Below are 26242 nucleotides of genomic sequence, written 5' to 3'. Positions count from 1 at the left end.
GACTATCTTACTAGCATATACATCTTTTAAGAAATCTATTTAAAAAATGGGGACAAATATCTTTGGAATCTATTTAATAATCCTAATATTATTATATTCTATATTATATTGTACTAATGTTATTGAAAAACATGGAGCTAACCCTATATATGTATATTATATAGATCTATAATAATGTAAAATTTAATAATAATATTTTTCTATAATATATTTAACATTTTTTTGTAATGAAAATATGGAAATATTAAATTATTATTTTATTTTATTTTTTTGTATTAAAAATCGTTATTAAAGCAATGAGTACATCTGGGGACGCCAGACCTCAACCAAAAAAGAGAGTAAGAGTTTTAAGCCTGAGCCAAAACATATAGTGTTGTAGTAAAAATAGCTCATTGAAGGATCTCATAATGTGATTCTACCCATGCAGTCCAACCTTGCGCTCCCTCCATCCAAACAATCTTCTTGTAGACTTGAAGCTGCAACAACATCTCCACATGAGCATAAGAGAGTCCTCTGTTGCTCTTTATCTCCTCCAATAGCTTAAAAAGGGCATGTTCAAAGGAAACTTGGTTCTCCGAAATCCTTCTCCATTCGTACCATCCTTCATCTCGTAAATGAACATAGTATTGTAGCCATCTCTAAGGAATCGAAGGAGCTTGTTCCTCAACATTCATAGTAAAATAGATCTGCACATCAATATTATAAAAAGTGAGCCTACAGAAAGACTCGGTAAAGATTTTGTCATTACCATGGAATTTTTCTTCATTTCTAATTTCTGAAATATACCATAGAGTATGAGCTGAGAGAATAAACCAAAATAAATTAGCTTCTTTTTTGAGCCCATGGATAGTACCAATCTAAAACATCCACAGTGACAGGAACGTATATACCAAAAACTAACTAGACCTCTTTAGCCATAGAGCAATCAAAAAATATGTGTCTACTAGCCTCGGGGACTCTACAGATAGAGAAGAGTTCAATACTCTTGGTAACCTTCTTAGTTGGAATTATATCTAAGATAAGTTACCATTTGAAGCATTGGATTTTGGGAGGGATAGTGCTCTTCCACAGTCTACCCAAAATTTTCTGCTAGGAAGATTCATTCAAATTAGAGTACCAGTTCAGATTAGCATGTTTAATAGTGGAGTCATCATAGGTGAGTAAATTGTAAATAGAGTGGGCCTTGACTTTAGTGAGGAGAAAGCCATCTTGCCACTCGAAGGAAAGAAACCTATGAGAATCCACATGGGAAATAATAGGCAAGGAGAGGACCACACAAGAACTTTTGATCATGTTATAGGTTCATTTTTGGGAAGCAGGAAGATCAAATTTGGAGCTAAGGTCCTCCCAACTTATTAAATCACTAAATTCAAGAATGTTCATAAGGTATTTTATGCCTTTCCTGGCCTAAAGTTTGGCAGAACAACCTTGAGTAAGCGCCAGAGATTTAGAAGTATAGTAGAGGTTCTACCAAATTGACCTTTCCCCATGCAAGAAATTATTGTTGTTAATATTAGTATTAACAATAAGCCTCCTAACATGCTCTCATGCTTTCTAGATAGATTTGAAGACACGAGTACCTTGGACCAAGATAGGGAAGGTTCCAACCACAAGGTCACTAAAGGGAAGACCCTTCAACGACTTAGATTTCATAGGAACCACATTCTAAATATTGTTTCTAACTAGAATCTTCCAAGGTTACTGTCCTTCCAACGGATGGGATATCCATTTCGCAGCGAGGGCAATACCTTGGATTTTAAGATCTTTCAAACCAAGGCCACCAAGATTTTTGTCAATGTGACACCACTTCCACTTAACAAAATGCAATTTTTTTTCCTTTACCATCAGACCAGAGGAACTGTCTAACAACCTTTTGTAAGTCAAGGATTTGAAAATTATTAAGAGTAATATAATATTATATTATATTAAATTTTTAAATATAGAATATAGTTTAGTTAATATTAAAATTAATATAATATAATATAATACAATATAATAATATAAATATAACAGCCCAAGGTGTTGAGCTTAACTGGTTAAGATACTGGTTTCTCACTATGGAGACCCAAGTTCAATTCCCAATAGGGACATCTAAAGCGGAATTCTAAGATTGTTCCCACTGGTTCATAGCTCCAGTCAAAAGCTATTCCATCTTTTTAAAAATGATGAAAAAGACTCTCCATCCTTTTGCTTGGTGTAGCACAAAGTAGTGAGTGATATGTCTGTCTCTATGTTATATGAGAAATGTTGGATAAAAGCTTTTGCTAGATAACCCCATGACTTAATAGTTGAGAGAACCATTCCATAGCTTGATCACCTAAGCTTTGTGAAAATAATATCATCAAATATGTTTCTTCTGCTACTACCTCAATGCAATCTGTGAAAAACTATCTTATATGTGCCTTAGGATCTCCTTTGCCTCTGTACTTATTGAACTTAGGTGTCATGAAATGTGTAGGAATAGGAGGTATTAGAATGTTCTTTTTCAAATGGATAGGGACATATGTCTCTCATTGTGTAAGCTGGCTTCAGTCTATTTATATCTTCCATTTTCTTTTGTAAGTCCTTAATTTGCTGCTCCAAATTGTTCCTAGGTAGAGACCGACTTCTTGGACCATATCCCATTCCTGAACCACTGGGTGGAGGAGGAGCATGTTGCATATATGGATGGTATTGATCATACACATGTTCATATGGAGGAGGTCTATAGTGATGTTGCATATAAGGACCACTTGGTATAGACTCATGATGAGGAATATGATATCTATTTTGTCCATGTATACCATACTCTATAGGCATGTCATGAGTTTTTTCTGATGTGTTGCCCCCAAATTTGATGCGGGGTTTCCTTGTGTCCAAATTTTGATCATGCCTTTGGAGATCCAATTGCTTTGGTGGTTGGTCCTTAGCATTGGTATGTGATTGAGTATATTTTTCTGCATAAGACTTCCATAATGGTCTATGAAGGTGAGTATTATATGCTTGACCATGTGTGTATGGGACCTTAGGTCCTCTATTACCTCCACTATTAGGCCTCCTTTGATCCATGTTGAGTTGAGTTTCTTGCATAGGTCTATGTTCCATTATTTGAGACATGTCAAAATCATGAGGTATCTTGGCTCCACTTTGTGCCATCACTTGTAAGAAATATTGTCTATCTCTCCTCATTATTTCCTCAACCAATCGATTAAAACAGGGATCCATAATGGAGTCTTCCACTTCTGCTGAATGTACAGAAAAGTTGTCCACAATGTCATTATGTGTATCATTGTTGTTTGTAGTGTCCATGTTCTCAACATTTGGAGTGTTTCTATAGGCATCCATGTCAGGTAATGTGGTATGATTAGAATTGAAAAAGACATCATTGTCATACTCATAGGCACTCATGTTTGCGAACTCTTGAGCCTCTTTAGCTTCTCTCCTAGATTTTTGGGAATGAGTTTCAACCATGAACTAGGTATTGACCAAGATGTGGGATACTAGATGAAAATGGAATGAGTATGGAAGACCAATAGTTGGATGGAATGTAAATGAATCTAAGGTGTACTTGCAATGTCTAAAGTGTAAGACCAAGTATGTATGTAGTAGAGTAGGTGTGGCTTCCAAAGAGATGATAGTTACTCTTGATGAGGTAAGTTGACCTTAACTCTAAGTAAGACCAAATGAGACCCAAAGGTTCATAGACCTTGACGAGGGACCACTTAGCAAAATGTTGTTACATGTAGTGTGTTGACAAAGCAAGATGAGGACAAGAAAGTGACCTTTTGACTCAAGTTTAGACAAATATGAATGTAATGCAGGATGTAAAGAAATGATGAACTTTGTGAGACCCAAAAATAGGCTGAATGATAGATGAAAACCCAAAGAAATAACCTAGGAAGCTCAATGAGTCTGAAATTGACTACTCTTGTTTGCTGGATGTAGATGTTTTCCAATTTCTAAAGTTGTTGTTGTGACCAAATCTGAATCTGTGACTATTTTTCATGGCAAGAGGACACAATATTGATGAGGATTCTATGTTTGCAAGTGTTTAGACTCAAAATAACTCAAAATAAAGTGTGTTGTTTGATGTAAAAATGTTTTGCATACACTTGAAGACACAAAAGACACAATTTTTTGATGTTTGATCTTGAATGTTCGAATGTTCAAAAGAAGACAAGAACAATTCTTATGGATGGCCAAGACAATAGTTGTTGATCCCACATGGGGTTTCCCCCGAGGCTATGCTATTCAAAGCGGATACTTAGATGGTTGACCCCACTAGCTCCACCCTCGGCACTCACTTCTCCAAGGAAGCCAAACATCAGTCCCCATGAAAACTCCCCGTGGTGAACTTTGTATCTTTACTAAGAACCGTATGTGTGTGGGCCGCTCCAGAGGTCCGACCTCCTACCCCAACAACTAGAAGGAATTTGGCTTTCTAAATCAAAAAGTACTAGTAAGGGCATCCGCTTGTGTGGCCGAACATGGGGCACTTTCAGCTCTGTAAATACAGAAGGCTCCCAGCCAGTAGGGGTTATGCCCTACAACTGATCAAATAAATTTGATCAAGCAGGTTTATGGGGAGACATAGTGTTGGTTTGAACTAATCAGCACATGTTACCCATGGCTTTCACCATGGATACAATTATTTATAGTGGTTCGGAAGAGGTGGGTTTTCCTCGCTACCACTTGGGTCGTTCTCTCCTCACTAGTAGTCCTAATGAACACATGGGGAGACAGGCCCTCTAGAGATTAAACCAAAAGAGATTATTGCCCAAGACACAAAAGACACTAGTTCAATTTTAGTGCACCAATTGAAGTGTTTGGTAATCTATGAAAACAACGCACACAATAAAGATCAAAAACCCTTGCCAAAATTCTGCAATAAAGTTTTGTTAGTAGTTTTTCAATAATACCCCTCCTGCAAGCACACAAGTTATGTAAATTTTAGATCCAAAAGACTTTGTGAAATAACGGGCCATCAACAATGTGCTTTTAAAAAATGTAAGAAAATCCAAAATATTTGCTAATTTGCTCCAAAAATTAATTTTGTATGAAAAATCATAAAAAATTCATAGAAAATGCAACATTGATCCAAAAAATCTAAAATGTTTACTAGGTACTCTTGATACCATTCCCAACCTACATAAAAAAATTTTGCAAACAATCCAAGCAGTTTGTGAGATATGAGAAAAATTATGCAAAACCCTAATTTTCAAAGATCTAGTTATTGTTTGGTATTGATATTCCTGTTCAATTTATTGTTCTTGATGTTATAATCAGATATATTAAAGATCTAAAAAAGGACACTAACCTTTTCTCATATGTTCTTACTTCTGAGATTTTATGGCACATTTGGAAATTAAGAAATGAAGATAAATTTCAAGGCTAGGGTAGGGCCCTTACTGAGTCTTATCGTGGACTCACCCTTCATCGAATTCTCTTGCAGGTATCAGTAATGATGAATGTAGAAAAGAACAAGTTCTTCAGGTTCATAAAATATGGAAACACAAAGATGTTCCTTCACGAGCTGGAAAATGGATACAAATGGAGGAGGACAATCAAAGGAAAGAAAGATATGGACCTGGCTCTGGAGACCCTGGGAGCAGAGGTGGCCAGAGCACGAGACCCTATTCAAGATCAGATTCAAATTCTCATAGAACTTCTTGATGGAAAACAAGCCATTTGGATGGAGGGCCCTTGGGGTTGGACCACATGGATGGATGCTCTGTAGGAAAAAATCCTTCAAGGATAATTGACTGCCAGCCCTGAAGACTCCATTTTTTTTTGGTTCACAATTGTAATTAATAGTATAGTCTATAGATCAAAATAGATACTCCCCCATGTATAAACGCAGTAGCTAATCTGCATGTTTTGGTAAGTTTGGACCGAGGGTCCACTCAAACAATCCGTGTAATCTTTTTGTAACATCTCTGTATCAACGTTTTTCCTTTATATGCAATATAAAAAAAATAATAATATAAATTTAACATATATTATAAATATAAGTAAAATATCGCACAATATACATTTTAATTCGGTCTAAAGTGTATATTTTAATAGTTAATATTAGAGTGCACGTGTATATTATCTCATTATTTAAAATCAACTTTAACATTCAATGACAATAAAGGATAGAGTGTAATCACATGAGCCTATAAACAAAAAATCTCATCTATTGGATCATAAATATGATATATATTAAGATGTATCACAATATTAATATTTAAGAATAAGCATAATATTTATAAAATATATAGCACATTTAAAATTTATAGTAGTTTTTAAACAAACATGTAGATTGTCTCATTTTTAAAACTTAATGTAACACTTAATATAAATCTAACACATGATTAAAATTATAAATCTAACCTATTTTTAAAACTTAATGTAACACTTAATATAAATCTAACACATGATTAAAATTATAAATATTAGCCTAACCTTTGTAATCTTAGAGAGACTTCATTTTTTCTATTAGAATATTTGTAGAGTACAATGTATTCCCACTTGTACTCAATCTAATCATCGATGATTCTTTTTCTACTAAAGCATAAGTAGGAGAGCATGTCAGCATGAGCTTTGTAGTATTGAAGAGACTCCACTACTCCTATTAGTATTCTTGCAAAGCACAATCAATACCCACTTGTAGCCAATCCATTCATCCATGAAAATATTTTGTAGTAAGACATAAACTCGGAGAGGATCATCTTCAATTGTTAAAATCAATTTCTAACATTATTTAAAATCATTTTTAACACTTAATATTAGCATGTAGGTATGCACTATCTCATTATTTAAAACCAATTTTACCATTGATTCTCTGAATAGATGTGGGAAATATCTCATTATTTATGTTCAATTTTAAAATTTAGTGACAATAAAGGATAGAGTGTAATCACATGATCCCATTAACATCAAATCATATCTATTGGATCACAAATTTAATATCTATTTACAAATCAAAATATTAACATTTGATGATAAGCATAATATCTATAAAACAAATAGAAAATAAAATTTAAGATAGATATATGGTTTTTAAGTACACATGTAGGTTTAACAGTTAATTAAAAAAAAAATTGTAATTTAAAATGAATTTAAATCGTTATAAAATTTTTAAGTATTTATAAAATATTCTATCTTTTGCACGTAATTTAAACTTATATTTTTTTATAAACATATATAAATTGTTTCACATATAAACTACTTCATTATTTGGAATAAATTTAAATATTTAAAAAAAAATTATAGACATATAAGCTAATATATTCAATTTTATTTATTTTTAAATAAAAAAACTTAAAGCACATATGAACTATCCCTTTATATTAACACTATTTATAATACTTTAAAACATGTATATAAACATAACAAGTAAAATAAATTTGTTATATTTGCTTTCATAAATCTACGAAATGATCATCTTTTTATAAAATTTTAATATACTAAATGATTCCTAACCTAAAATTGTTCTAATGTAATAAAATAAATATATTTATTTAATTTAATTTGCCCCACTTAACCACTATTCCAATATTTTACTATTTTCTATAACTACCCTCTAATCCGAGTGGACCATTTATGCCCCACCTCGTAATCTTAGTCCTCCCAATCCTCTCCTTTTCTAAAGTGCTCTGTATAAATGATGCAAACCTAAAATATGATAGGAATCGGTTGAACAAAATCCGTTTTAGTTGATTTATATCATTGCTATTACTTGCCCATTAGGCCTCTGAAGTCGCGATTCAACCGTCCAATTTCATTCAGTTGGGTATTTGCTGTGCCAACTACAGATCTGTGGAGTTGCAAAAAGCCATTGCCTTCTTTGAAGGCCAACGCACTAGATATTCTGTAGTAATTTTCAACTCCAACAAAATCAAGAGAAATAGAAACCAAACAAAAGACAGAGAAGAAGCACGCCTGTTAAAGTCGGTGCCTTTCGAAACTGGCACGATTCTCCGCTTTTCACATCGTGGGCAGTGGGACAAATGCTACCCAATATTAACTCTCGCTGGAGATTGATTAAAATATGTTCCCAAAATCTTAGCTCCCTCCCTACTTGACTTGTGTAAATGACTTCCTGTGATTTCTGAGGGAGATTCTTGAGCTCCCAAATCTTGTTTTAGTTAATTTCTATCATTGCCACTACATGCCCATTAGGCCTCCCTTGCCCTATAAATCCAGGACTCTACAGTCGCAATTCAACCGCAATTTTATTTAGTTGGGTATTTGTTGAGGCTAAAGTGAGGACTTTTTTAGTAAGTTGGTGTTGTTGTGTGTTCTTATGTTGGTGAAAGGCAACTACAGATCTATGAGAGGTCTACTGGTTTGCATAATTATAGAGAGGAGTTGTCAAAATCCATTGCCTTCTTTGAAGACCAGCGCTGGTTTGTTGTGTTGATTTATATGATCCTTCGGGTAGGATTGAAAAGTGTGGAAAGACTTGTGGACTGAGATGGTGAATTACTTTAGGCATAATGTTAATTATGGGTGTTCTCAGAAAAAGACGACATAATCATCTGTAGTTTTTAAAGTAGGCTATAAATGGTTCTGTCTTCTTCTTCTATGAACTCCCCATCCTTAATATTAGGTCTCAAGTAATTACGCCATCTTAGTCTACAACTCTTCCCACACCTTTTCAAGCCTGGGTCAGATGTTGCTACCGCAACAGCTGTAACACTTAGAGGTGCATGCATCCCTACTGTTTCGTAAAACAAACCCCTGCAACACTTGCAGGTTCTTCCATGATGGTACATTGTTTGCAGCAGCTTGAAAGCTTTAATAAATTCTGTTTATTATTCAGTAGCTCATAAAACTTTCATTTTCAGGTATTTGATTTCGCTCATAAGCATGAAAGATCTTACTTCAACTCGGTTAAGTCTACATTCTGTCCATTCTTATGCCCTTATACTGGGTATCAGGTAAAGAAACTAAATGTGGCATGCTTTCTTTCAGATTATATTATAGTAAAAATAAGTCAGACTAGAAATGATTTTATTGGGTGTTGTCTTAGGACGAACTGCTACGGCGAGCTGCAATATGGCTGTATAAGGCAACAAAAAATGGCGAATATTTGAACTACATTCAAAGAAACAACCAGAGTTTAGGAGCTGTTGAATCAGACGATATATTTGGGTGTTTCAATTAACATGTTGTAGCATGAGTGCCTTTATCAAAGGTACAATAAATTTCAGTTTTTTCATAGTGGTTACTATTAAAATTCATTTTTTTAAATAAAATTAGTTTGCATGTTACCGAAATTAAACTGCAGTATGTTACATCTACATCTAAATACCTCAGCTCCTCCAAACAACTAGTGTATTGTGGGGGGGTGACAGTGACTCCTTGCTATATTAGAGCAATAGAAAAGTGTCAGGTATATAGAACAGTTACAGAAAAGAATAACAAGTTGTCAAAACTATAATAATGATGGAAAAAATAGTTAAAAGGCATTTTTTAATTCTTTTTATCCTTGTTTTCTAAACATTTTACTAAGTGCCACTGCCCCTGCGTTGTAGCTTAAAATCCGTTTTAGGTAATTTATATCATTGCTATTACGTGCCCATTAGGACTCCCTAGCCCTATAAATCTCAAGTCGTAATTCAACCGTCCAATTTCATTCAGTTGGGTATTTGCTGAACCACCTACAGATCTGTGGGAATGAGCTATCACCACCACCACCAGAGGTCTTGTGGTTTGCATAATTATAGAGAGGCGTTGTCAAAAGCCATTGCCTCCTCGCACGATTAGAGTAGTAGAAAAGTGCCAGGTATATGGAACAGTTACTAAAAAGAATAACGAATTGTCAAACTATAATCATGATGGAAATAATAGTTAAAAAGGCAACTCTTCTTATCCTTGTTTTCTAAACATTTTAGTGTCACTGCCCATGCTTTCTGGCGAACAACCCAGGTCTTATTCTGAGGAATTTAATGTTGTGGTAGGTGGACTGTATACTGGGTTCCAATCCTCTGGAGATGTCATACATGGTTGGGTATGGTTCCAATTATCCACAGCTTATTCACCACAGTTGCGCAACACCCAGAGGCCATACTTTTTAGAAAGGAGGGTTAAAAAGTATGCCATTGGATAAAGTGCAGGCTTCCAATCCTTGAAGAGCAATGCCCCCAATTCAAACATCATTTTCCAGTTATGGCGGTGTATATTATCTCTATGCCAAGACCTAGACCTATGCCATTTATGGTAGACACAGATATGCTATTGAGGTTTTACAATATAAATCCTCATACAACACCCGCAGTGCACAATTCAAATCCTCATAAGATGTGGAAACCCTAAATACCCTCACATGTTTCTCCATTCGAAGATTTTGCACAATGCTATGCTATATCATTTAAGAAATAAAAATAAAATAAAATGAAATCTCTAAATAAATACTCTACAACATAGAGAATCACAGTAAAATAAAATAAAACGAGGCATTAACAACTAGATTATGGATTGCAGTTCAGTGGAAGATCCAAGAACTTCAGGTTTTTGGGGACTCTCAACTTGTAATTCGTCAAGCAACTGATGACTACCAAATAAAGGATGAGAAATTAATGCCTTACAAAAGAATGGTGGATGACCTGAAACAACATTTCACGAAGTTAGACTTTGAGCAGATACCAAGAGAGTAGAATCGAGCCGAAGATGCCATGGCTACAATTGCTTCCCTAATTGATCTACCATAAAATGAGACCTACTATGAGTTCTTGGTGGATAACCTTTTGGTTCCCTCATATGAGATCACTCCTACTGAGATGATATGTGTCGTCGGTCCTGATTCCCCATTCTATGGTTCCATTTTCACATACCTTCGTGACAATACCCTTCCTCATGGCCTATCCAATAACCAACGTCACACTTTGATTTGCCAATCTTCTCGATACATCATTTTAGCCGATATCCTATACCGTTGAGGTCTAGATGGCACTCTTCTTAGATGTTTAGAAAGGGATGAAGCTTAGATTGCGTTACGTGAAGTGCATGAAGGGATATGTGGTCCACGTTCTAGTGGTCCTACCTTAGCCAAGAAACTCATCCGGACTGGATATTACTGGCCCAATATGGAAAAAAAAAGACAAATATCGATTTGTCAAGAAATGTAAGCAGTGTCAACTTCATGGAGACCTCATTCATGCACCAGCGCAAGAACTTCAACCAAATGCGACTCCTTGGCCCTTTTGTCAGTGGGGACTCGATCTCATAGGCAAGATTCACCCTCCTTCCTCTAATGGTCATAAATTCATCATCACTGCCATAGAGTATTTCACAAAATGGATCGAAGCCATGCCTCTCACACAAGTCACTGAAAAACAAATTGCTACATTCATTCTCAACTATATTATTTGTCAATATGGTATTCCTGTTTCCATCATCACCGATAACGGGTGTCTCTTCAAAAATCAAGATGTTCATGAACTCTGTGACCGCTTCCATATTACCCATCATTTTTCCACACCTTATTACCCCCAAGGTAATGGTCAAGCTGAGGCGTCTAATAAAACAATCCTTAAAATCCTAAAAAAGACAGTCGACGACACTGGCCGCAATTGGCATATCCAACTTAATCCTGCACTTTGGGCTTACCACACAAGCGTCTGCACACCTACAGGAACTACACCCTATTCACTTATCTACGGTGCTGAAGCTATCTTGCCTATTGAGGTCGAGTTACCCTCTTTACGAATCTCCTTGCAAAACATTATTAGTGATGAAGACTACAGGGTCTCTCACTTACAAGAACTTAAACTATTGGATGAACAAAGACAAACTTCTTTTAATCATCTCAAGGCTTATCAACAATGAATGATTCATAGCTACAATCATAAAGTCAAGCCTCGCACATTTGAGGTAGGTGACTTAGTTCTCAAAGAAAATCCTAAAAATCAGCAAGACAGAGAGAAGAAGGGAAAGTTCGAACCAAACTGGCTTAGTCCTTACATCATCATAGCAGCATATAGATCTAGTGCATATCAACTCTCAACCATAGAGGGCGAACCTTTGGAGGATCATCTCAATAGCATGCACCTTCGCAGATTTTACACATAGCTCTTCAGAGTATCCTAATTAAAAAATACAAAAAAAAAAAAAAAAATTCAAAAATACAAAAAAGTATCATTAAAATAAAAAATCGTTACTTGGTGAAAACCTAGCAAACAGGTGCCTTGTGACACAAAAAATAAAAAAAAAAAAAAAAAAAACTGAAAAACATTTCATCCAACTGTGAAAACCACTTTGGTGGCATCCTGGGCAAGTACCATGGTGAAAACCAAGTCACGCGGCACCATGTGTAGCGACATTGCTCCTCCCTTCTTCAGGATTCCATTTCACCCTTTCACTTTGCACACACTCACAACCTATTCATCCATAATAAACATACCCATTCTCATCATGGCTTGTTATTGATCTACCCAAGATTGGTTTGCCATTCATAATAAACCTTCATTTTTGCCCATTTCAACCCATAATAAATTAGATCCTATCTATCGCTAAGACAAAATCCTACGTCTAGTGATGGGTGTAGAACTATGAGCATCACACATTCTAAGGAGTACAGTTTCTTTCAGTTTCCTTCAGTCTATCCGCGCACAATCCATAATAAAGCAACACTTGCATTGCCAATCCGCAATAAAGTTCTGTTTTCTCTGCAATAAAGTATCAGTTTCATGGATTTAGTCAGTTTCAGATGAGACACATCGATAACAATGGGCTTCAACAAATCAAATCTTTCAACAGACTCAGACAACATATGGTTCAGTGCTATCTATCCTTTGTGAAAGAAAACATTGTAACCACAATAAAATTGACTTATACAAATGACAAGAGACACTAAACTTGAGGACTACAGTGGATGTTGGTGTCGAGTCTTGATTTTCTTTTGATTTTTATTTTTTTGGTGACATGTCTTTTAGCTTTTCCAGGATGTTTCTGACTAGAGGTTTTATCTCCAGGATGTCTTTGACTAGAAAGGCGAGGATGGGGTATCATCACCAATTCTTCTTTGTTGTTTGTGGATTGTCTCCTAGTAATGCTATGACTTGTCCAAGGATATGAAGACACTATGAGTCTAGTGTGAACTAGGGCATTCCTTTTTTGTGACTATCTTATCTCCATGCAAATGGGTGCAATGACTTTCTGGGTCAAACATATGCCTCGATTGTCATAACCATAATAAAGATCAATGATGATAACACACAAGAAGCTCTTTCACTTTCATATCTTCTATCTTCCATCCCCTTTTCTTGATTGACTTCCATCATCCTTCTTGAGTCCATGTAGCTTGCTATTACGCGACTGAGTATAATGAAACACCAAAAACATCTACATTTCATGTAGTTTGCAATTGCATTACCACTTATTAGGCATTTCATACATACATATAGATATCACAATTGCATCACAATCTGCAAACAACGCATGTTAGCACATTTTGCATTCTCATCATGTAAATAGTCATTTGCATTCTCATATTCATCTGCATTTCATACAATCACATTTGCATCATACATAACATATTAAAAACATAAAAGAACAAAAATATTGCATTTCATCACGTACATAATTACATCCATATCATAAGAATCACATAAGAAACATACATCATAAAACATATAGAAGCATCACATAGGTACACATGCATATAGCTGCCGCAAGGATGAATCATCTCATATATATATCAAAAATCATGTCATGATACAATGATGTCAAAATCATATGGCTACAAATCACCCGAAGGTGTCTACATCATCATACAAAATGGTACAAAACTGATACATAGGGAGCCCTCTAAGGCTATGATGAACTCCCTCCCTCGGAGCCAGCTGGCCTCGATGGAGTCTGAGCCCTAGAGGGACCCACCCCAGGATCATCTCTCATGCCCCCTCTATCTAGTGGTGGTGGAGGACCCATGACCCCACTGCTAGATGCTTGTCTCTTGTCTCTCCCTCTAGAGGTCGTCGTCGTCTGTGATTGTCTACAGAAGCTCCTAGCCCGTTACTCTGGTGGCACTGCTCCATAGTATAGGTCTCTCCAGTAGCCTATCTCCTCCCTAGCTTGTAGAACAAAGGCGTATCTGGCCCCTATGTCCTCTGCTGCCTGCCTCCCTGCCCTCAATGCTATCTCAGCCTTTGTATAGCGCTGAATAGTCTGATCCCTGTCCTGCTCAGTATCCCTCAACTATCTCTTGAGTCTAGTTGTATCCCTCTCTAAAATCCTCCCCCATCCCACAGCCAATCCTCATGTCACCCTATCTGGACAAAGGAACCCACTGATCACTCCTACCAACACTGCTAGTAGTGCTAATCTTGTCTATGTCATGGTATCCCAAGCCACATGTCCTGCCCTCATCTCCAATCCTAGACCCTGAAACACTTGTCTCAGTGCATCCCTATCTCTGTCTCAATCATAAGGAACCAACTCCCCATTGATCGGTATCCTCAGTATCCTGTACACATCCTCTAAGGTGATTGTCATCTCACCCATCAGCAAATGAAACATGCAAGTCTCAAAGTGCCATCTCTCAGCAAGTGCAATTAGCAATCCCATGTTCGCCCGAAACTCAGGCACATATAGAATAAATCGCAAGCCCATAACCTCAAATTCTGCTCTATCCTCGAATGTCAGCTCTAGTCATAAACTCTGAGTCAACAGGAATCTCTCTCGTGACTCTAGCATAGGTAGGTCCTCCTACAGTCAAGCAAATCAACTGTGTCAGTCAAAGTGGTATTCCCTGTTCATCACAAAATGCTTCTTATTATCCTAAGTGCTTATGATACTCTATCCTAGTGACATTCACTGTTCATCACAAAGTGTTGCTCATATTTGCACTCCTTGTTCATCACAAAGTGCTGCTCATATTTGCACTCAATGTTCATCACAAAGTGCTGCTCTTTTCTAGTACTCCCTGTTCATCACAAAGTATTATGTTTTGGCATTCCCTGTTCATCACAAAGTGCCTTGGTCTATCCTATCCTAGGGCCTCTACTTGAGTGTATCCTCTTGAGTAGTTTCTTCATTGCCAACATATGTTCTATCACAGAATTATCAATCCTATCCCTATCTGCTATTTTGATTTCCCTAGAGGACTTGCTTGAGTGTATTCTCTCAGCAGCTTATCCAATCGACAACATATGTTTATCACAGAACTGTCGATTCAACCATGAAGACATAAATGTGCTTTCATACTGCACAAACATAGATGCGCCTTAATGTTTTTGCCCCGCTTGACATTTTTCTAGACATACCTAAAGTGCATTTATTACCCTACCTAGCATACATTTATGACAACAATTAATGCAACAAAGTACAAGGAGGTTTTGTGGTACTTACCGACTCTCCTACATCTGCTGGCCTCTGATATCGGCGAACGCAATTGAATCTATGCACCAATGCCATAGCTGCTGACTGCTGACTGCTCCCTCTTTCTTTGCACATTGATCTCTTGGATGTGTGGATGACAATGAGGATGTATTCCCCTCATGGTCTATTTTATAGACTGTCCTAGCCCTAGCCCTAGCCCTCGTCTCCTGAGCCAGTCTTCTTTATCCCATGACTCTGTCACTCTATCCTGTCTGCTCAGTCCTTTCTACCCTTTATATTTTATCGAGAGATTGTCTGCAATCTTTTCAAACATTTTCATCCAATCTCTCGAGGGGGTATATCATTCCCATCTTGGGGCAACTTTGTATTAGTTCATCTAATCTTCTTTGAAACAATGCGACAAGCTGCATTGTCTCAAAGAGGGGCAAAATGTAGACACCTAAACTTGTCCTATCTAATTAAATAAATGTCTTTATTTATTTAATTATCTTAGCCTAATTCTTCTATTAATTAAATAAATCTTTATTTATTTAATTAATTCATTTATCCTCTTCTAGCCTTATTTCTCATTTAAATAAATACCTTTATTTATTTAAATTATCATTTTTCCTAAATTAAATAAATACTTTATTTATTTAATTGATCCCACTTCCTCTATTAATTAAATAAATCTTTATTTATTTAATTTATTCATTAGCTTTTTCTACCCATGACACATGTCATTCATCTCTTAATTCCTACACTACCTACCCTCTCATTATTTTATTATTTTCTCTACCTACCCTCTAATTATAGCTGACCATTTATCTTTTACACCATTTAGTCTACTTGCAACCACATTTCCATTCTTTGTTGAGCTCTTGTGCACACATAAAATCTGAGAGCAAATATATCAAGCAAGATCAATGGAGATAGGAAGAATGGAGATCCAAACCCTATTGGACATGTGATGGTATAATCTTTGTGATTTCATTTGATTTACATTGTCTTAGGTAATCTTCATATGTTATGGTGGATCTTTATTGTTGTTAGGCTAGGGTTTTGTGGTTAAATCCATTTAGTCTTTCAATATTGTTGTTTCCACTTTCACCATATACAATATGAAGATGTTCTTCGAAAAAGAGGTAAATCCTATGACGATTTAAAATGGGTATGACCACTCTACTCTTTCTAAACTTTACCCCATTGTTAGTTATTTTGTGATGAAGTATTTAACTTTAGAAGGTTTGTATACTATAGTGTATGGATATCATTTCCTTATTCTCAACCATATAAGACATGGTGAGAAAGTAAACCTTCCCTCTTTTTTGTACTCATCCTTAGAATCTTGTATCCATAATGGAGCTAACCCTCTAATCCATCAAGGTATAATTTATCTGCTCTATAAATTTTCCTTCGAACACTATCCTAGCCATAGCCGTTTGCTTTCATCAGCTAATAGTGATGAACCCTTCAAGAAAAAGAGGATGTTTCAACTAAGATGGAGCTAATTGTCTACAAACCCTATTGCTCGCCTAAATCCACTCCCCCAGTCAAGCCCAAAGGCAAGAAAATCCTTATGCTTCAAGAAATTATGTCCCTAGAAGTGGCCCTTCTCAATGTTAAATTGTTAATCTTGATAAAATAAAAATGGACACCCCAAATAATACCTCTACAAAATCCAAAAAAAACTGATAAAGAATCGGCTAGAAAGAGAATTACTATTGACCTTGATCTGCATCACTAGAAGAATGAGGAATAAATGACTTCTAAATAGGAGAGAAAAGAAAGCATCTTAGGAGAGAGAAGATCAGCTAGATTAAGAGCAAATGAGAGAAAATGCAAATTGGATAACAAAGAATTGGCAAAAAATATAGAGGAATTCTACAAACTCGAAGAAAACAAGGAGACCTCCATTGATAACTCGGATGATGAAGACTTTCAGGTGGAGGAAGAGGACCCTGATGAAAAATGTAAAGAAGAGATGGAAGAAGAAAGTCAAAAGGAAGAGGATAGTGAAAAGGAGGAGGATTCTGATAATCTTGACCAAAGTCCCATGGTGCCTAACCATCCAAATGATGAAAAAATGGTCCCCTATTCTCAAGATTCTCCATCTAAAAATGAGAACAATAGGGATGTACTTGAGCAAATGAAGAAGCTAAAAGAGAGAGTTGTTAACCTGGAGGAGACGAACAAGGAGCACACACAGAAATTTGATAATCTCTATAATGCCTTTAGCTCGCTTTGTTGCATTACTAATTGTGTTATGAATAAAGTTGTCAGGGGTTTGGTGTTGGGACATGGAAAAATTATTAAAAAAAAAAAAAGAAATTGGCAAAATACGGACAGGAAGAGAAAGAAGCTTACGATGGAGACAGGTAGATGGACACGTGAGAAACTCAAATTGATAGGATCCAGGGAACTGGAACCTGATAAAGAAGGATTAGCTCCTCTATGCTTTATGTTTCCATTTTTTTGCTTGGGTTTTTTATTATGATGTTTAGATGGTTATTGTGCTTGGTTTTTTCATTATGATGTTTAGATGGTTTTTAAACAAATGGCTCTCCTACATAAAGATTATTTTTCTATTTTAATTTTATTTCATTTTTATTATTTTGCTAATTGTTTGAAAGACAACTTTTTATTTTATTTATTTCTTTAATTTTATTTTTAAAATTTGTTTAATTTTTTAATTTAATAATTATTTAACAAACAAGATTTCTTATTTTATTTATATGAGATTTGCTATTTTCAAATAAAAAGAACAAATAGATCCATTACTTAAAAATTACTTTATCTGCCTTAATTTTATTTTTACAATTATCCACATATTTTACATACAATTTTTAAACAAAATAATCAAATCTGTTTAAAGGGATAAACTAACGTAGCGGTCTAAGGTATAGAATTATTCCAAAATGCTTGGAATGCATGCAGACAATCCCATGCAACAGTTATGACTTTCATAGGAATTTTCTTTACACTTACAAAATTTATTACCGTCTTTAATCATTTAGTGCCATCAAATTTTAGATCTTCAACAGATAACATTGGCATTTCTTTTTTAATTACAGACGAAAATTTGTTCTGCAGAATAAGTTTTAGTTTCATGAGAATTCTCTTTTTAGTTGATTGCAGCGGACTTAGCATTTAAGAATCAGTTTTTAGTTGACGAAACGGAGATAAAATTTGATTCCTTCAAACAACACTTTCAAACTTATAGAGATTGGCTGCAGATAGTAAGTCTTTCAAAAAGAGTTGTGTTGTTAATTATCAAATATACCCATATTAAAAAACATAGAGGCCAAATATCACTCCCAAGAACCTGTGGAAAGCATCAATTTGGCCCCTTCTCTTCTCTTGCGTGTTGGGGTTACGCCCTTTGTCACATTTTCCTCTTGGCATGTGTATACTGGTGGAAGATCTTTGCGAGTTATATTTGAGGCCTACCTCATGGTATGCTCGTGTTTGATTCCCCACCCCTTTCTTTTTCCTTTACCCCTGTATATTGTTTCTTGATGGTGCATTCTTGCGCTTCTGTGAGATCTATTTCACCCCATGTCCCCATGTGGCATATTAAGTCTATTTTTTTCTTATTTTTAAGCAAGAAAGGTGTCCCCATGTAATTTTTTAATTATAGGAAAAGGAAAATTCAGAATCTTTTCCTACTTTTGTGGAGCAGTTGTTGCTTAACAATTGAAAATAAGCTAAAGAAAAAAGGAGAGGCTGGAAATAAGCAGCTAAAATAACACATGGCTTCTTTCCATTTTTTTAATTTCCTATTTATTTGCAATAATTTTTGCCTCTAGATTTTATTTGAATGGAATATTAGTAAAAATTTATTTTAAAATATTATTGAAAAGGACCGCTTAAAAACCAGCACCAAATTTGATTGTCCATGGGGTTGCCAGCTCCACAAATTTCTACCCAGAAACTTGAGCAACAGTTGCTAGCCAAAATAAGCTAAGAAACCACATGGGCACCTACTCTCAGGGGCCATTGTTAACTCTACTTTCACTGAGGGACTCATTTTTGGGCCTTTTTCTATGGTTGTTGTGTGGCTATGTGCTTTGGTGGCTGCTCCTTGGGGTTTCCGTTTGGTGATGGGAGTTGTGTGGATGGTTGTGGCCCCTACCTCTTGGGTCTCTCCACACGATCCTTTTTTATCTGTTGTTAGGATATATGTCTATTGTATGTGTATAATTAACTATTAAAATGATTAAATTGAAAGTCTTGAAAGTGTAATTGAAATGCTTAAATGAACATAACAATAATAAAGCGATGAATTAACAAAGAAAGAAAGAAGAGAGAATATACGAATATAAGTTGATAATGGAGTTCACCACTATGGCTACGTGTTCAGGCCCCTCTCCAACAAAGTGACCGATACTTGATTATGCTCCAACAATAGTTAGAAGGTCTTCAGCTTGGACAAGTTTCAAGTGTCTTGATTACAATGAGTACAAAGTCCTCTTTCAAATGCAATAGTAAGACATTAATCTTCCAACTTGAATAGAGATGAACACTCAAGCTCTCTGAAAAATTCTCTCACAAATCACTACTAACTCAAACTGCCCACATACCCCTCTTTTTATAAACTATTTTTTCCCAATTTGGCTTAAAACCATTTTTTTTTGGAAATTTCCCTATATCTTCCATTTACAACCTTAAATCTTGAAAATCCCCTTCAATTAACATCAAAATCCATATTACTCTTAAATTTTAACCATACCCTAGTAAAATGTATGGCTTATATTAATTAAGCATTAAAATATAGCCTTTGGGTATTTATTGAATCCCTTATTAATCGAGTTAGGCATTTGAGGTTAAAATTTTGTTTTGATGGTTGATAGTTGGGGGGCTTGGGATTGGCCCGAGCCTTGCACTCGTGGGTTTTACCTCATTCACAATATTTTATTTATGGACTTGGTCACTTAAATTGCAAGATTCGTGTGGGATTCTTTGGTCTACAGATGCTAACAGGAGTTGGGTGGTCGGTTGTTCGACCCCCACCAATCTCCACTATGAATCTCTTTTTTTGTCAAAACAAACTGACGCCCATAAGTAAAGAAGGGGCATAGTGATGAGAAAAGTTTGTAGTGGATGTGAGGTTGGGGGTTCGATTTGCCCAACCATGTTTTGACCAAAATTTCTATTGCAGAGAGATGCCACGTGGAACATCTACAACTATCTATTTTTGTGAAACATCTATCCACTTGGATCAATTTTCCTTGTGGATCAGGGCTCCTCTATTTTTGTTCTTTTGTTCCTATTGAGGGGGTTTTATTGGGAAAGGATATGTTATTTTGGTCCTATTGAGGTGGGCTTTTTGGGAAGGGTTGTGGAGGTGTTGTTTATCCTACTGCTTCAATTGGCCATATGGAGGTGGGTCTTGAAGATTTTGTGTTTAGGAAGCTCCTTCTTGAAGGGTGTGGGAGGGGGGAGGATTGTTTCCTCTTTACCCTATGGGCATTTAACTAGAGATGACTCTATTTGTCATGTGTCTACTGTGGTTTTGGATTCTTATTGTTGCTAGAAGATGATTTCTTTCTAGAGGACTTTTGCTTTTGTCCCTTGCTCTCCCTATCTTCAAATTTTCCTTGTGGGGCTATTTCCTGCAAGACGTCTCATTTTGAGTAGGTGTTGTATTCATTTAATCTTTATTTTTTTATCTATGGATTTCTCCCCTATATTTTTCCTTATTAGGACTTTATTACCTAATTCTTATGTTGACATTTGGCCCATTGAGGTGGCCTTTGTTAGTTTCTTTATCTACCTTATTGGAAAAAGATTGCAAAATGTGTTTCAAAATCTACTGGTTGTTGCTTGTCCCCTTGTCTAGTCCATTCTGAACTTAAGGGTAGTTGTTAAAATGGTTTGGGGTGCATTCCTAAACCCCTCTTTCCTGATTTGGTAGTTTTCAGTGCACAGAACTTCATTTCTTGTTGGTTATGGCTCCTATCAAAAGCCTTTTCTGAATAAAGGGTTTGCCTTTTTTGGTGTTTCCTGGGGCATCTCACTTCTTGTGAGCTCTACCCTTAGCATGCCCTTGTGGCAGCTTTTTGTGGTATGGGCGTATCCCGATTTTTCTTTTTCTTACGGTATGGGCCAATAACACTTTTTGTAATAAAAAACATTTAATCTTAGGACATATGAGTGGATATTCATATTATTTGATTTTTTGCATTACCTATTCATTTAAAACCCACTTTAAAACTAATCTTATAATGCGCTTGTGTACTATATCATTATTTAAAATCCACTTAACTCCTAAATCTATGCCCCTCTAGACTATCCTATTATTTAAAACTTAGTTTTAACACTCATAATTAGAATGGAGGGGTGTAGTTGATCTTAAAAGGAAAGTGTGTCATATCTAGTTATTTAACCTTAGAATGCATATGTAAACTATCTTACTAGTGTATATATCTTTCAAGAAATCTACATAGAAAAAGTTGATAAATATCTCTAGAATTTATTTAATAATCCTAATAGTATTATATTTTATAAGATATTATACTAATATTAACTCTAATTGAACCTTCACTAAACCATAATTTTTACCAAACCTTACTTATATTTGTAAACTAATTGTACTCATAATATTTATTGAAAATCTTTGACCTAACACCTAGCAAAAATAAAATATTTAACATAACATTATCTCTATATTATATATTGATCTATAATAATTTATTTCAGTAATAATAATATAATTAATTTTTTTTATAACTAAAATATGGAAACATTAAATAATTTAATCATTATTAAGAGTAATATGATAAAATTTAAAATTATATCATATTAAATAGTATAATATTGAATATAGTTTAGTCAATATATTTATATTAATATATTATAATAATATAAATTTAACATATGAAAAAAAATAAAAATGGATGGCATGCGTGGGGCGATGTCTAAGTGGCCGAGCTAGGGTTACGTGGCCCTAGCTCGCACATGGGGAGTTTGCAGGTGCAGCGGGGAAGGGATTTGCACGGGGTTGGGGGAGCTTAGTGGCTACGGGGGTGGTGCTGGGCTCAGAGCTAGGGGAGGAGGGTGCTGCGGGGATTTTGGGGAGCGGGGTTTTGGCTGTGCTGGGGCAGGGCTAAGGCTGCAGAGGGTTGAGTTTCGGCTGCACGAGGGTGGAGATCTGGGTTGCTACGGTTCTGATCCCATGGGTCTAGGGGTGTCGGCAGGCCATCCTTTTGGTGGTGTTGGATGGGGGGTGCCTTGGGATTCGTCCTTCCTTATGTGGCCCCTTTGGGGTGGGGGTGCTTGGCCCTCGTGGTTTATTTTTTGCCATTCTTATGTTGACTCCTGGTGGTGAGGCTTTGCTGGTTATGTCAACTATGGATTTTTGGGCTGCAGTGGCCTCAAAACCCCCACTTCAAAGTATGAAGACTTTTAACAATAGTCTCTTTTCATCTGATTCTAGGACTGGGAGTGCTGGCAGTTCTCGCATTATGAAGATTAATGGATGTTTGGAGAGATGCAGCGAGAAGCCGAAGGTGGTCATTCCTCCTGAGATGATAGCTGAAGACATTGAATATTTTCAAAACACTCCCTTTATTGCAAGTTTTTGGGAATGAGGGTGTCCTTGCAGTTTTTGGAAAACTGGGTGCAGAGGATTTGGGCTCTGGAAGGGGAAATGGAGATTATGCTGTTGGCAAATAACTATTTCATGGTTACTTTCAACTGCATGGAGGATCGCCATAGGGTATTTGAAGGCGACCCATATTTTTACAACCAAGTGAGTTTGTTCATCAAACCTTGGCATGCAGGGTTTAATCCTTCTAAGGAGCTCCCAAATAGGGTTCCAGTGTGGGTTTGACTACCACGTTTTCCTGTGGAATGCTATCCAGAGGATGTGCTATGGATGCTTGCTTCTTTGTTAGGGAGACCAGTGGGATCTTCAATGCAAACCCTAGGGAGAAAGGTACTGACCTTCACATGCATTTGTGTTGAAATTGATCGTAGTAAACCATTTCCAGATGTTATAGATATGTGCGCAGGTTCTTATTCTTGGGTTCAGTAGTTAGATTATGAAACTCTACCATTTCGGTGTCGTCTGTGTCATGAGTATGGTCATTTACAATGTAAATGTCCTAAATTTAAACTGGCGGTGCGCCAATCTCAACAGTCGGACTCGAGCCCAAGTAGGGCTAAGAAAGGGAAAGTGGCCATGTCGGTCGAGGTTGAGGGTACCGATGGTTTTGTCGTAGTTAAGAGAAAGAACATGAACCGAGGAAAAAAGAGGCCATTACAGGAGAGACATGGGGAGGATTCCTTCAACAAATTCGAGGTCTTGCATGATCTTAGCCACCAGGAAGTAAATCTAGGTTTTATCCCTCTGGATCAATGTGCATCAAGGGGGCACCGAAAAGTGTAATTGAGGACTCTACCCAGGCCCTGCTAGTGGTTGGAAGCCAATAGATGGAGATGTATCAGCCAGTAGGGGTCCAGCAGGGGCCCACTCCTGGTTTGGAGGATAATTTGGTTGAGGGGAAGGGATCTCAGATAGCTTCAAAACTGGATTCGACTGGGGTGAAAAGTAATAAGTCCTCTACCCTCCTGGGTCTACATGAGAAAGATATTAAGAAAAGTGCTTTAGAGAAGAGCTCAAAGGCTAGCAGAAAGAAGGATCTGGATAAGATAAAATTGATGGGGGAGAACTTGGTTGAGTCAAGGTTAGTAAAGAATACGGATTGTCATTTTTCCAATCCCCCTAAATGATTGTGCTTTCATGGAATGTGAGGGGCTTGAACAGTTGCCCTAGACAAAAAGATGTTCGGGAGTTGATTAGGAATCATTCACCAAATGTCCTATTTTTACAAAAAAGTAAACTCTCAGTAGAGAGTATGATGGGTCTAGTGCCAAGGTTGTGGGGGAGAGGCGAGTGTCAATGTGTTGGGGTAGCTGGATCCTCTAGAGGGGTGGCATGTCTTTGGAACCCTTCAAGATTTCGCCCGGTCTAGTGGGTTGCATCCAGATCTTCCTTATTTGGGGTCATCTCTAGTCTTGAGACTGGAGAACCCATCTTGTTTTCTAACATCTAAGCCACTATAGATTTTTTAGGGTAAGCAAAACCTATTGTCCCATATTTCTTGCATGTGAAGGCTGGCCCCTTTTCGTCCTTGGATTATGGTAGGCGACTTTAATGCCATCCTAGAGTTGAGTGAGAAGAAAGGGGGTGTCATGCGATTGAAACCTTCTTCTATCTTGTTCCAGGATAATATATCCTTGTTGTAGCTTGTTGATATTAAGCCTAGCAATGGTTTGTTCACTTGGAACAATAGGAGGATGGGAGAGTATTTGATTGCAGAGAGGCTAGATCATTTCCTAGTCTCTAGTTTCTAGACTGGGGGAGGGTGGTCCACAAGTATTGAGATTCTAGACTGGAGAGGGTTAGATCACTAGCCCATCAAGCTGGTTTCTCCTTCAGCTTGGGTAGCTCGCTCTCCTTCTTTCAAATTCTAACTTATGTGGCTTCGGGATCCTTCCCTATAGGTCCTCGTTGCAGAATGGTGGAGGAAGGGGAAGCCACCCTTTGGCACTACCATGTACTCTTTTGCCAAGTAGTTACAATTTGTTAAGTTTTAGCTTAAGCAGTGGAACCACCAGGGCTTCGAGAATATTTTTCATGCGAAGAATGCTGCTCAACTGGTGTTGAATGGGATCACCAGCATTATCAGAGAGCAAGGCCTGTCTGAGGAGCTACTTAGGGAGGAGGAAAGGGCTATCAAGGTGGTTGAGGAATGGGAGCTTCGAGAAGAAATATAATGGAAGCAGAGAGCTCATATTGATTGGCTGAAGGAGGGGGACAAGAACACTGCTTTCTTCTTCAACTTAGTGAAAGCAATAAGACATGGAAACTCTATCCCTGTTTTGGTCAATGATAGAGGGGAGTAGTGTTTATCCTTGCTGGAGATCTCTAGGGACTCATTACAGTTCTTTCAGGCCCAATTCAAGGAGCACTCCCCGGGGGATGCAGTGGCGGAGAATCAAGTTCTTGATTGCATTCCATCTCTGGTCATGAGGGAGATGAATGAGTAACTTTTGTGTCCTATTTTATTGGATGAGCTGGAGAGGATTGTCTTTCACATGAGGAAAGGAAAAGCTCCTAGCCCGGATGGGTTCCCAGTGGAATTCTTTCAAGAGATCTGGGACATTATCAAACTAGATTTATTGGATTTTGTCCAAGAGTCCTAGAGGAATAAGCAGATGCTTTGGGCGTTGGATGCAACTTTCATTGCTCTAATCCCCAAGTGTGAAGGGGCCAACTAGTTAGGACAGTTCCACCCTATCTCTCTCTTCAATGTGGTTTATAAGATCATCTCTAAGCTAATAGCAGGTAGATTGAAGATGTTCTTGGGGAATGTCATCTCTGAGGAGCAAAGTGGTTTTATGGAAGGTCTCCAAATTCTGGATGATGTGGTCATTGCTATGAAGACCATTCACTCTACGGGTTCATCCAGGGAAAAAGCTATATTTATCAAGCTGGATATGGCTAAGGTGTATGATAGAGTCTCGTGGTCCTTTCTTTAGAAGATCCTCAGGGCCTTTCGTTTTGCTGACGAGTGGGTCCAGTGGGTTATGAGTCGTGTTACGTCTACTTCTTTCTCAGTGCTTATTAATGGAGACCATACTGAGTTGTTTGGTGCTTCCAGGGGTCTTCGCCAAGGGGAACCTCTCTCACCTTATTTATTCATTCTATTGGCTGAGGGTTTGGGGAGGCTGATTAAGCATAATGTGGGTCTAGGTACTATTCAGGGTTGGAGATGGGAAAATGACCTCTAGCCGTAGTCACATTTGTAGTTTGTGGATGACACGGCCCTTATGGGGCTAGCTCAGGTTAGAGAAGCTACTAACCTGCGAGAGGTCTTCGATGTTTATCTTGAGGCCTCGAGCCAGTTGATCAATTCAAATAAATCTTCTATCATCTTCTTCAATA

This window comes from Cryptomeria japonica, chromosome 10 (assembly GCF_030272615.1).
Source record: "Cryptomeria japonica chromosome 10, Sugi_1.0, whole genome shotgun sequence".
NCBI lineage: Eukaryota > Viridiplantae > Streptophyta > Pinopsida > Cupressales > Cupressaceae > Cryptomeria > Cryptomeria japonica.
This window is presented reverse-complemented; position numbering follows the sequence as displayed.